This window comes from Cebus imitator, unplaced genomic scaffold, assembly GCF_001604975.1.
Source record: "Cebus imitator isolate Cc_AM_T3 unplaced genomic scaffold, Cebus_imitator-1.0 Scaffold31, whole genome shotgun sequence".
Lineage (NCBI taxonomy): Eukaryota > Metazoa > Chordata > Mammalia > Primates > Cebidae > Cebus > Cebus imitator.
In genome coordinates, this window is record NW_016107346.1 from 7,683,736 (window position 1) to 7,697,092 (window position 13,357).

The window sequence follows — 13,357 nt, forward strand, 5'->3', positions numbered from 1 at the left end:
AAAAAAAAAAAAAAAAAAAATAATAGAAGAAATTGCAAAAAGATATTAGGTATCACTTCAGAGAGACTTAAAAAATGTCCTCTATTTCAAGTGGTATAAACAAAATGGAAAAAGCAGTCATTTGTTTTTTCTGGGGAAAATGTTTGCAATAGACAAAGGGTTAATATCCTTAACCTCTAAGAAATTCTTGCAGAAAGGAAAAAACAAAAGTAGGAAAAAAAAAAAAAAAAAAAAAAAAAAAAAAAAAAAAAAAAAAAAAGAAAAAAAAAAAAAAAATAGAAACTTGCAAATGAATCAGAAAAACCCAAACATCTACTGAAAAAAATGGGCAAAAGATACTTACAGTTCATAAAAGAACTATAGATACGTGGATCAAAGAAATCAAGATCAAAGCCAGATATCATTCTTTACATGTCAAATTTGCAAAAATTAAAACAGGCTGGGCGCGATGGCTCATGCCTGTGATCCCAGCACTTTGGGAGGCCAAAGAGGGTGGATCACTTGAGGTCAGGAGTTTGGGACCAGCCTGGCCAACATGGTGAAATCCCATCTCTACTAAAAATACAAAAATTAGCCAGGCGTGGTGGTGTGCACGCACATAATCCCAGCTGCTAGGGAGACTGGGGCAGGAGAATTGCTAGAACCTGGGAGGCGGAGTTTGCAGTGAGTCGAGTTGGTGCCACAGCACTCCAGCCTGGGCAACACAGTGAAACTCCGCCTCAAAAAATAAAAAAAATAAGAAAAAGAATCTAGGAATGGCAAGTGTGGTTAACGTAGTATTCTTTCTTTTTCTTTATTTCTTACTCTGCACCAACGAAGAAATACATAGTTTTATTCCCTTGTGCTTTGTCAGTTTGTCTGCTTTCCCAGAGGGAATTGGGAAGCTCTTTCATTGCCCATTTCTTACCAAGAAATAACTAAGAATTTGTCTGGGCCCAGCACCTTTTGGAGAAGAGTAATTTGCTTTTGTAATTTTCTCCATTTATTGTTACTTGTTCAGGTTTCCAAAAAACAGTTTTTGGCCAGACATGGTGGCTCACACCTGTAATCCCAGCACTTTGGGAAACTGAGGCAGTGGATCACTTGAGGTCAGGAGTTTGAGACTGATCGCTACTAAAAATATAAAAATTAGCCAGGTGTGGTGGCATGTGACTGTAATCCCAGCTACTCTGGAGGCTGAGGCCGGAGAATTGCTTGAGCCCGAGAGGCAGAGGTTGCAGTGAGCTGAGATCGAGCCACTGCACTCCAGCCTGGGTGACATAATGAGACTGTGTCTCGAAAACAAACAAAAAACTGAAAAAATAGTTTTCCCCCCAAAATTGCCCATTTCATCAAGATTTTCAAGTGCATACATGTGTGTCTTTTGGAAGTCCTTGAAAAATATACAAACATTGGGAATGATAGTATAAGGAGTTAAAAATAAACTTAAATATAAAAGCATGAGGAATATGTAGTGTTTTTACTTTGCCCTTGCTTTCAGAAGATATTTGTCATATTCGGGAAGTATGTTTTAATTTTCATTGAAGATGTTTGGTTTTTGCTTTTTAAGTCAGTGTTTTGTCAGCCTTTTTGGCATCTGCTGAATTGATATAATGATTTGGCTGCTCAAAGCTTCTGGCCTGTGTATGATACTGGCCCTGGCATTCTCTCCTTCCTGCTTTTGAAGAGTTAACATTCCTTTTTAAGGAAATGATGGTGAGTCAGTGGTTGATGTTAACTAACAGAGTAAAATACACAGATGGCAATTCTGTATGATTTCCTCCCCAATTTTTTGTTGAATGTTTCCCGTATGAAGTCAGTGTCTGGAAACCATAGCATGTAGTATGTACTTTTGCATATCCTGATTAAGAGGCAACAGATGCTCTGTGAACAGATTCTTGAGAGTTCAGTGGACCTTGGTGGGGGAAAGTCAGGTGGCCGCCAATGTGTCCCAAGTGATGTTTCCTCTGACCTGCTGCTGCTGCAGTGCCTGGGCTTTGATCTCAGCCCTGTAACCTGGTGCGCAAAGGGCAATTTTCATGTTTCCAGAGTGTAGTGGAACCTGCGGATGGGAGGGGCATTCAGCCGGGTGCGTGCCAGAAGTTCAAGGATGCTCACTGATAGCTCAGTCTTGTTTTTGTTTGTATCGTGATTCCTTCTGCTTAACTCCTTCCTCAGAGATTCCTTTCTCAAGAATGTATTTACATGTTCCCAGTATTAGAACTTCTGACCCAGTTCTGTGGTTTGTTCTCAATATTTGTTCCGTGCAGTAGTGAGTCAAGTCCTTCCAGTCATCTTGCCACTCAGCTTAGAAAAATACTCTCCGAAAACATGTCTTTAAGGAGTTATAGTACTTTTCACTTCCCCATTCAGAATTTTCCAACAATGTGTAGCTAAAAATGACATTCTGTTAATTTGCACTTCGCCCTCGTGGAGCCGTTTTTAATTAATAGTTTTTTTCAAAGGATTTATGTAAGAAACATACATATGTTGAAAAATAACTCTACCTTGTCAGACTTGTATTTAGTAAATTGGGAAAGCCACACAATCTCTTCTTATGCCCCCCACCCCGCACCTCTTCAAAGCAGTGTGATCTGTTTCCTTGCCAGCCCTGTTCTGTGTACACAAATGCATACTATGTAATTATCCTTTAAATAAAAGTAAAATCATAACCACACATATTGTGCAACTTGTATTTTTGAAGGAAGTGTATGTTATTACAATTTAACTGAAAGTAAGCCATTCTTTTAAATTGTCTCTCTTGTTTACTTTTTTCATGTTCTTTTCATTATTCCCCTTGACTAAACGTTGATGGAATGTCACCTTTGTGCCTCCCTTCTGACATTGCAGATTTCTAATAAACATAGCTTAAGGCTGGCCACAGTGGTTCACACCTGTAATCACAGTACTTTGGGAGACTGAGGCGGGTTGATCACCTGAGGTCAAGAGTTCAAGACCAGCCTAGCCAACATGGTGAAACCATGTCTCTACTAAAAATACAAAAAATTAGCCAGGCGTAGTGGTAGGCCCCTGTAATCCCAGCTACTCAGGAGGCTAAGGCAGGAGAGTCACTTGAACCTGGGAGGTGGAAGCTGCAATGAGCCGAGATCTCGCCCCTGCAGTCCAGCCTGGGTGACAGAGTAAGACTTCGTCTCAAAAATAAAAAAAGTAATAGAATAAATAATAGGATTGGGCATGGCTGATTGAAAAATAGATTCCATTCATGCAGAGTGCCTCCTGCTAGGTTTGTTATTACTTTTAATTTACCATTTGCTTTTCTCCAGCTAGGTCTTGACTCCACTAACTGGGACTTCTCATGCGACTTTGAGCTTGGACCTTGGTGCATAAGCAAATGTAGCTCACCGACTTTTAATGGAAAGCATATGGACAGGTCTACGCCACATCACTTAGGTGCGTGTAAAACACAAATCTCCAGTTGTGTTTCCTTTTTCTTTTCTTACTTTTTTTGAAACAGGGTCTTGCTCTGTCACCCAGGCTGGAGTGCAGTGGCACGATCACAGCTCATGCAGTCTTGGCCTGCTGGGCTTACTCCATCCTTCTACCTCAGCTTCCCACATGGCTGGGACTACAGACATGAGCTACAGTGCCTGGCTAACTGTTAAAATTTTTTTGTAGAGTTGGGGGTCTCACTGTGTTATCCAGGCTGATTTCCAACACCTGGCCAGTGGTGTTTCATGGTAGAATTGGGTGGGCAGCTCTGTAGCATTAGAACCCTTTTGTGCTTGACCATACCCCTTTGTACATTTTTTACGTGTTGAGAATGGTCTAAATGCACAACCTTTGGAAGAATGATTGTTAGGTTAATGCTAATGATAAGGTAACGGACTTCTTTAGGCCAAATTCCGTGTAAGTAGATTAGAAAATAAACAGGCACAGTCTTGCTACTTATATTAATTACAAAGTAGGAGGTAAATATTTTCAGTTTTTTTCCATGCTTTTGACTTTATTATCAGCAAACATTTTTTGAGTACCTCCTGCTCTTGGGGCCCTCCATAAAGGTTATATGTGAGGACCCTGGGGTATAAAGAGATTTAAGAATTGTTTCCTCACCGCTTTTCAAGCATTCTCTGCAGTTTAATTAATGAGACTCACCATATATACATTACTAAGGAGCATTCTTTTTTGCTCCTACTGTTTCCCTTATCCCAAAGCTTGATAAATATTTTGATTATTTTTAATTTTTTACTATTATAAACCATGCTGCAATCAAATTTCTTCTTGGGGAAAACGTCTTAGCAGTAACAGTGTTAAGCACAGTGCATGGTCTTTTAAAAATTTGTTATATATTGGTAAATTATCCTGCAGAAAACCTTTTAAAAATTTGTTACATACTGGTAAATTATCCTGCAGAAAACCTTTTTAAAATTTGATGTATATTGGTAAATTGTCCTGCGGAAAACCTTTTTAAAATTTGATATATTTTGGTAAGTTATCCTGCAGAAAAGCTGCAAGAATTACACATCTACTGATACATTCTCTCAAATCCTCTGCTTCTGGGTGTGTTGGTGCATGCCTATCGTCCCAGCTGCTTTGGAGACGGAAACAGGAGGATCGCTTGAGCTGAGGAGTTCAAGGATTTAGTGAGCTCTGATTATGCCAGTGCACTCTAGCCTGGATGGCAGAGCGAGACCCTGCCTCAAGAAAAAAAAAAAAGGATGCTGTGAGATACATTGACTTGTTAAAACTAAATTTATTCAGTATGGTGGATATAAAATGTTACATCAGTGTTGTTTTAAAAAGTTTTATGTGCAGTAAAATTTACTTTCTATGTATACTTATAAGAGCTTTTATAAGGCTGGGCATGGTGGCTCAGGCCTGTAATCCCAGCACTTTGGAAGGCCGAGGCAGGCAGATCTCACCTGAGGTCAGAAGTTTAAGACCAGCCTGGCCAACATGGCAAAACCCAGTCTCTACTAAAAATACAAAATATTAGCTGGGCATAGTGGCATGGCCTGGCTGAGGCAGTAGAATCACTTGAATCTGGGAGGCGGAGGTTGCAGTGAACCGAAATCGTGGCATTGCATTCCAACCTGGACAACAAGAGTGAAATTCTGTCTCAAAAAAAAGAGCTTTTACAAATATGTAGAGGGGATCACTAATAAAGGCCAGGCACGGTGGCTCATGCCTGTAATCCCAGCACCGAGGCGGGCAGATCACCTGAGCTTGGAAGTTCGAGACCAGCCTGACCAACATGGAGAAACCCCAGCTCTACTGAAAATACAACATTAGCCAGGCGTGGTGGTTCATGCCTGTAATCCTAGCTACTCAGGAGGCTAAAGTAGATGAATCGCTTGAACCCAAGAGGTGGAGGTTGCAAGGAGCCGAGATTGAGCCATTGAACTGCAGCCTGGGCAGCAAGAGCAAAACTGAGTCTCAAAAAAAAACCTTCTAATAAGTCTCTACTTACTACTAAAAACAAAATAAAACACTTGGGAAATTGTGAATTAGAAAGAAAGCCAGGCACAGTGGCTCATGTCTGTAATCCCAGCACTTTGGAAGGCCAAGGCAGGCAGATCTCACCTGTCAGGAGTTTAAGACCAGCCTGGCCAACATGCCAAAACCCAGTCTCTACTAAAAAAAAAAAAAAAATTAGCTGGGCATGGGTGGTGCACACCTGTAATTCCAGCTACTTGGGAGGCTGAGGCTCAAGAATTGCTTGAACCCAGGAGGCAGAGGTTGCAGTGAGCTGAGATCACGCCACTGCAATCCAGCCTGGGTAACAGAGTGAGACCCTGTCTGAAGGAAAAAAAAAATTCTTGTTCCTACCACCTAATAACACCACTGCAAAGTTTTTTTGTGTATCTCTTTCCACTATTTCTGTTTTTCCCTAAGCCATCATCATCATTTTTTTTCCTCCTGGAGTCAGTGTCTTGCTCTGTCTCCCACGCTGGAATGCAGTGGAGCAATAGCCCACTGTAACTTTGAAGGTCCTGGACTTAAGATCCTCCCACGTCAGGCTCCAAGTGCTGGGGTTATAGGCTTGAACCACTGCTCCTGGCCCATTCTTAAAAGTAATATTAAAATTTTTTGCTCTACACAGTCAGAGAAACTTCTCTAGTATTGAACTAGAGATAGAAATGATCCCTGGAAGTCTAGTCATAAACGTAGCGTTTATGAATGATAGAAGTGAGAGGAAGAGGGTTCTGTAGGGGGATACCTTCAAAATAAATGGTTTTCAAACTTCCGGTTTTTCTTGTCATCTTTATATTTCAATTTACAAACCTCTTTCTTCGTCATTTGGCAGAAGTCTCTCAAATTTATCTGGTGGTCTCTTGTGGGTCCTAGTTGGAGTGTACATATCACCAACTCAAATTCAGTACATCCTGGCCAGGCACAGTGGCTCATGCCTCTAATCCCAGCACTTTGGGAGGCTGAGGAAGGTAGATATGCTTGAGGTCAGGAGTTCAATATCAGCCTAGCCAACATGGTGAAACCCCATCTCTACAGAAAATACAAAAATTAGGTGGGCATGGTGGCACACCATGTATTCCCAACCTGTATTCCCAGCTACTCTGGAGGCTGAGGCAGGAGAACTGCTTGAACCTGCGAGGCAGAGGTTGCAATGAGCCAAGATTGTGCCACCGCACTCCAGCCTGGGTGACAGAGCCAGACTCCCTCTCAAAAAAACAGAACAAAACAAACAACAAAATCCCACATCCTGACCTTTTTCATTATTTACCTTGTCAAGCCCATTTACTTATTTCTGAAGGGGACACCTGGCACTTTTCTTAGAGGTCACCTTTAACATCAGGTCTTTCTTTGAAATCACTCCTTCAGTTCATTCATTTTTTTCATTGGCACTTTCACCATCCCAGTCGCCAAGGTCCTTCTCCTTGGATTAACTCAGTAGCTTCTTGATCCCCATTTTGAGATTATCCTGTTGTGGATGACTGCTGTCTGCCTGCCCAGAAACTCATGTTGCATGAAGCCATTCTGTGTTGATATTTGTCTTTCAAAGCTACTTTGACTCCACAAGAGGTTTTCTTCCTTTGCTTCCCTGCCCTCTGACCTCCAGGTGCTGGGGTTAGGCTCTTGTGTTCCGTGCCCGAAAGACGCATCACATGCCACCTACCTCTGGACCTCCTTGGTGGCATCCCTCTCGGGATTCCCGCCATCTTGAAGGCTGACTCTAATCTTACTTCCTAAAAGTCACTTCTGACAACCTCAAGCCTGGAGTTCAAGTGTCCCTGAGCTCTCCTGCCCAGCTCGATGGTTATATGTGTTTTCTCTGATTTGCTTGATGTCTGGGCTGTACAATCAGATGGCAAAGAGCCTCAGCATAGTGCATCTCTATCTTCATGTTCCAGCCCACTGAAGGCAGTCAGGAATATAGTTGGGTGGTAGGTTTTATTCCAATTTGCCTTGAATTGGAATGATCAGTACAGATCCTAAAATATCACGCTCTTACTGAGTAAAGAGGAGGCTTGCTGACACCTTTCATTTTTGTCGTTAATAACATACAGGTGATGGTTTAGTGCCTGGCTTTCATAGCTGAGAACACCCACTCTGCTTGGTGCCTGTGCCTGCAGACAGGGTGTCTGGTTCTGGTTGAAGGGTATTTTAGCATGTGCTAGAACCACCACAGATGCTGCTCCAGATAGAAACTGGATCAAAAACTTTGAGCAGTGAAGACAGTTTTCTATTTTATTGGGGCCTAATTTCTAAGAAGCTTTGTATTGGGAAATCCTGGTATTTTTTGTTTGTAGACTCTCTGCTGTTGACGTCAGTGTCTCAGTTTCTCATTACCAAACATATAGTGTAAAAATGTTGTGTTGCTTATGGTTTGATCAGTAGCAACAAGAGAATTAAATATTTACTGGAGAAATTTGGTGGTTTCACAAATCTATGTAAACACTGATGCTGATTACAGAGCTTACATAAGAAGGTAAGGAAGGAAGATGGAACGGTTGTGTAACAGTTACTATGAAAGGGATTCCAAGCGAATTAGAACAAGTCTGGCCTTTTCAACTGGTTATTTTGAAAAATCAGCATCTTAGTGCTGGATTAAGACCAGCTGTTTATAAATTGTCTAAGTTGTTTGCTGATTTTTCTGTGTGGTATTAAAAAAAAAAAAACCTCATCAATACATGTATCCCATGACGTCTAATGATAATCCTCTTTAAAATACACATATTATTTTGTTTTATGTTTGCCATAAACTGGAACCTGCAGATCAATAGTGATAAAGCCTTTCTGGATTTGAGTAATGTTTACCTTTGGATGGGCCCTGTGTTTTATTTAGATTTCTTGTGCTGGTTCTGGCTTCCCGAAAAGAGTCCCTGCCTCCAGCCCTTCTGACCTTTCAGCTTACGCTTCTTGTTAGCACAGGATTTCTGCTTCTGGATTTCTGCTTTAGTTTCTTTTACATCTGCCTCTTTCCCTCCTGTCAGTTCTGTGTGTGGAAAATTAGGTTATGGCACCTGCTCCCCATCATGTAACCTGCCCAGCTGACTGTGTAGGATATTAATGATAGGGCTGACTTTGATGTTTGGATCAAGATGGCCATACCTCTGTGTGTGTGTGTGTGTGTGTGTGTGTGTGTGTGTGTGTGTCTGTAAAATCAAAGTATCAGAAGTTGTAAGATGCAGTCTTATCATGATTACACTGGTTGTGTGCTCTGAAATAGCATTATCTCTTTCCCTGGTATCCACATTCTTTAGCAGTACCTAATACCATTATAATGGAAGTCACCTATGTAATTTTCAGATAGCTACATTAAAGGAAAACAAGAACAATTAATTTTAGTAATATATTTTATAAGCTGATATATTAAAAAATAGTATTTCAATACAATCAATATAAAATTATTAATAAGACATTTACATTCTTTTTTTTTTCACAGCAACACTTTGAAGTCTGTTGTATATGTTACATCATAGCACAAAGCAGTTGGACAAACACATTTTTTTTTTTTGAGGTGGAGTTTTGCTCTTGTTGCCCAAGCTAGAGTGCAATGGCACAATCTTGGCTCACCGTAACCTCCACCTCCCAGGTTCAAGCGATTCTCTGCCTCAGTGTCCTGAGTAGCTGGGATTAAAGGCACACACCACTGTGCCCGGCTAATTTTGTATTTTTAGTAGAGATGGGGTTTCTCCAACACATTTAAGGTGCTTAGTAGCCACGTGGAGCTGGTGGCTCCCACATTGGATAGCACAGTTTAGACCCCACATTGCTTTATTTACCACTGAACAATATGTTTTCAACTTTCAAGCTCTTGGATTTTTCAGTGTTTCATAAAGTAAGTCCCTTCCTTTTCAGGGACTATATAGTAATACATACACACATTTGAATGCTGCCCCTACAGCTTCCCCTTTCTCATGTTTTCCTGTCAAATTTGGATTTTTTTTGCCTGGAAAATGCATCTGAACCAGTTCAACAAAGTAAATTGATCCTCCCACTACCCCCCACCACAGTCTATGTGTATATTTTCCTTTTTTACCCAAGAATCACAAATATGTTCTATAGCTTATAATTTTATTTCTTATTTTCTTTGAGACAGGGTCTCCCTCTCTTATCCAGGCTGGAGTGTGATGGTCACTGCAGCCTTGACCTCCTGAGCCCAGGTGATCTTCCTTTTGAGATGGAGTCTCAGTCACCCAGGCTGGAGTTCAGTGGCATGATCTTGGCTCACTGTAGCATCCGCCTCCTGGGTTCAAGCAATTCTCCTGCCTCAGCCTCCTGAGTAGCTGGAATTACAGGCACATGCCACCACACCCAGCTAATTTTTGTATTTTTACTGGAGATTGTGTTTCTCCATGTTGGCCAGGCTGCTCTCCAACTCCTGACCTCAAGTGATCCTCCCACCTCAGCCTCCAAAAGTGCTGGGATTACAGGTATGAGCCACCACACCTGGCTTAGGGTGATGCTTCCTTTTTAGCTTCCCTGGTAGCTGGTACTACAGGCATGCACCACCATACTTGGCTAATTTTTTGTACTTTTTGTAGAGATGGGTTTTGCTGTGTTACCTAGGCTGGTGTCGAACTTTTGGGCTCAAGCGGATATACCTGCCTTGGCAAAGTACTAATTACTAATGTGAGCCACTGGGCCCAGCCAGCTTATAATTTTGGATAAATTAAAGTTTGGTTGCAATGAATGAGTCTCATTTCTCTTTACATAAGGAATTGAACATCTAGGAAATGTGAAGAAGTATAGTAACTAATGTTGGATAAAAATAGCCCTTGGAGGAGTTGAGATCCAAGAATATAAAGGATTTAAGGAAAATCGGGAATCTCTGAAGACAGTAGATTTACCGAATATGAAGACCACTTAACTTGTGACCAGACCTTTGGTTTTCTAAGTTACTCAGGTGTCATCAGCAAGCCCTTAGGAATGAGAAATTTAGGCTCCTAGTTACCAGGAAACGCTAGCCCTCCGAGCACTCTCTCCGGGAGCACACTGACTATATAAATAGGGTGTCTTTCCTCAGCACTGGTACTGACTGGCAGAATTTCTCTTCCAGTTTGTCTTACCTGTATATTTGTGTTGTCCTTAGATAATGGCTCAAGCTCTTAAGAATTATGAAAGTGACATATGTACACTGTAGAAAGAAAAATAAGGGGAAAAATAGAATCCTTTCATCTGGAGATAATTTATCATTTTGGTATTCCCCTCCATTTTCCTTTCTTTTCTTCTCCTCTTCCTTCCTTTTTTTCCTTTCTTTTCTTCTCCTTTTCCTTCCTTTTTTTCTTTTTTTTCTTTGAGACAGAGTCTTACTCTTGTTGCCCAGGCTGAAGTGCAGTGGTGCAATCTCGGCTCACTGCAACCTCCACTTCCCGGGTTCAGGCGATCCTCCTGCCTCAACATCCTGAGTAGCTGGGACTGCAGGAGTGTGCTACTACACCTGGCTAATTCTTTGGTATCCCTTCATTTTCTGCATGTGTGCATGCACTGAAATGGGATTATCAAGTGTGTTTTGTAAGCCGGCCTTTTTCTCAGCTCAATAATGCACTCCACACGTTGCCATGTCAGTCACCCATGTTTTAATCTCTGCAATATGCTTTTATAAGAATGTACCCACAATTGTACCAACCAGTCCTCTATTTTTAGGCATTGATAATATTTCCCCCTCTGGTTTTGAATTACTCTAAGCATTACTTTAATGAACACTCACAAAATGAAAAATTTAAGCCTCTTTTAATTATTTTGCTAGGATAAATTCCTTAAGAGTAAAATTGTTAGGTCAAAGTCTATGTGTATTTTTAGAGCCTTTGATTGGTGATGTTAAATTACCATCTAAAAATGTTATGGCTGGGTGCAGTAGCTCATGCCTGTAATCCCAGCACTTTTGGAGGGAGGCTGATATGGGCAGATTTTTTAAGCCTAGGAGTTCCAAGACGAGCCTAGGCAACATGGTGAGACCCCTTCTCTACAAAAAATAGAAAAATTAGCACGTGCCTGTAATCCCAGCTACTCAGGAAGCTGAGGTGGGAGGATTGCCTGAGCCCAGGGAGGCCAAAGGTGTAGTGAGTCATGATTGTGCCACTGTACTCCAGCTTGGGTGACAGAGTGAGACCCTGTCTCAAAAAAAAAAAAAAAAGTTATGATAATTATTACTCTAACTAGCAGTCCATCCAAAGTGCTTGCCTGCTAAAGGGATGTTAAAAATTATTTAGTAAATTTATAATTTGTTGCATGTATTGTAAATGGTACATTTTATTTTATTTCTGCTTTTTGGAATTTTTTGCTTTTCTTGAGACAGAGTCTCACTATGTTGTGCAGGCTAGAGTGCAGTGGCACAATATTGGCTCACTACAACCTCCACCTCCCTGGTTCAAGTGATTTTCACGCCTCAGCCTCAGGAGTAGCTGGGCCTACAGGCATGTGCCATCATGCTTGGCTCATTTTTGTATTTTTGGTAGAGACAGGGTTTCATCATGTTGGCCAGGCTGGTCTTGAACTCCTGGCCTCAAGTGATCCATCTACCTTGGCCTCCCAAAGTGTTGGGATTACAGGCATGAGCCACCGTGCCTGGCCAGATTTTTTACATTTTTTTAATAAGAAAGCTTACAGATGGTCATATTCCTATTGACAACACAGAGAATCACATTAAAGGAGTTACAACAGTGTTAGGAATCCTTATAGCCATGCAGACTACTTTTAAGTGCGTGTGGCTGTGGCTAAAGGATCCTGAAGCCAGCCTGCCAGAGCACCTGTTTTCCTGATCTGGTGGCTTGCTGGATACATTTTTTAGGTTTATACCCTTAACTTGCTGAACCCTTATTTTCTGCTGACCACAGTTTAGGAACTGGATAGACCCGGAAAATATGGATCCCTGGCTTCATGAACTTGAGAAAAGTATAACTTTGGATAACGAAGCACATTTGGCATGAATTGTGCTCCTTGCTTTGGGAGAACAGCAGAGTGCAATGAGTAGTTTGGATTTTGAGCGGTGTGGATTTTGAGGGCTGAGGAATTGATATTTACATTCTCTAGATGTTGTAGTATTTCCAGGTAGAGGGAATTGCAGGCTGTGTCCTCTAGCCTTAATTCAACTACTGTTGCTAGTTTTGAAATCCATACCAGTCAGTGAGACACCCACACCCGCTTTTTCCTCTTTGCCATCATCTAGCAACTTTTTTTTTTTGTTTTGAGACAGAGTCTTGCTCTGTCACCCAGGCTGGAGTGCAGTGGTGCGATCTCAGCTCACTTGCAACCTCTGTCTCCAGGGTTCTAAGCGATTCTCCTGCCTCAGCCTCTCGAGTAGCGGGGATTGCAGGTGTTTGCCACCACGCCGGGCTAATTTTGTATTTGTAGTAGAGATCGAATTTCACCATGCTGGCCAGGTTAGTCTCGAACTCCTGAACTCAGGTGAATCACCCGCCTTAGCCTCCCAAAGTGCTGGGATTACAGGTGTGAACCACTGCACTGGCCAACTAGCAACTTCTTGAACATTCTTTATGCCCCTTGAATGTTGGCTCCTGGTCTGCCACATTTCTCTCTACTATGTCTTCTAGCATCATCTCTCAGTTGTTGACTCATCTGGCCAGGGGACCTCACTGCCCCTTTACCTTTGGCAGGGAGTTTTACTTGCAGTTCACATAAGCTCTCCCAGGCCCAGTCGTCTCCCAGATGGCACTTTGGGGTCCTGAGCCGGGCGTGTGTCTGCACACCCCGTCCTTCCTAGCCCACATTCCTCCCCTTCATCAGTCCTGGTGCTGCAGCTTTGTGGTGTTCTCTGGCTTCCCTTTGCCTCCCCAATCCTTTTTACCTGCTGTAGACGCCATAGGTAATCAGGTGGCTGCCAGACTAACATCATGGTCTCCTCCCTCTCTGAGCTGCCTCCAGAACCTGTCAGTCTCCCTCAGTGCCCGGGTCCTACTATTAATTTTTACTATCTGGTTCTTTTTTTTTTTTTTTT

At 41.9% G+C, this 13,357-nt stretch overlaps 1 protein-coding gene across 4 annotated transcripts in view; it reads left to right on the forward strand.

Moving 5' to 3' along the window:
• SLC23A2 (solute carrier family 23 member 2) overlaps nt 1–13,357 on the forward strand; it is a 139,303-nt gene that overhangs the window by 20,724 nt on the left and 105,222 nt on the right. For 2 of the 4 annotated variants that reach the window (XM_037736914.1, XM_017524007.2), the window contains exon 2: nt 3,268–3,390. The exons of 1 other annotated variant lie outside the window; for it this stretch is intronic. The gene's annotated coding sequence lies outside the window, so the exon portion shown is untranslated. Of the gene's footprint in view, nt 1–3,263; nt 3,391–13,357 lie in introns of all 4 variants that reach the window. One more of the 4 variants, XM_017524005.1, reaches the window with a different exon arrangement.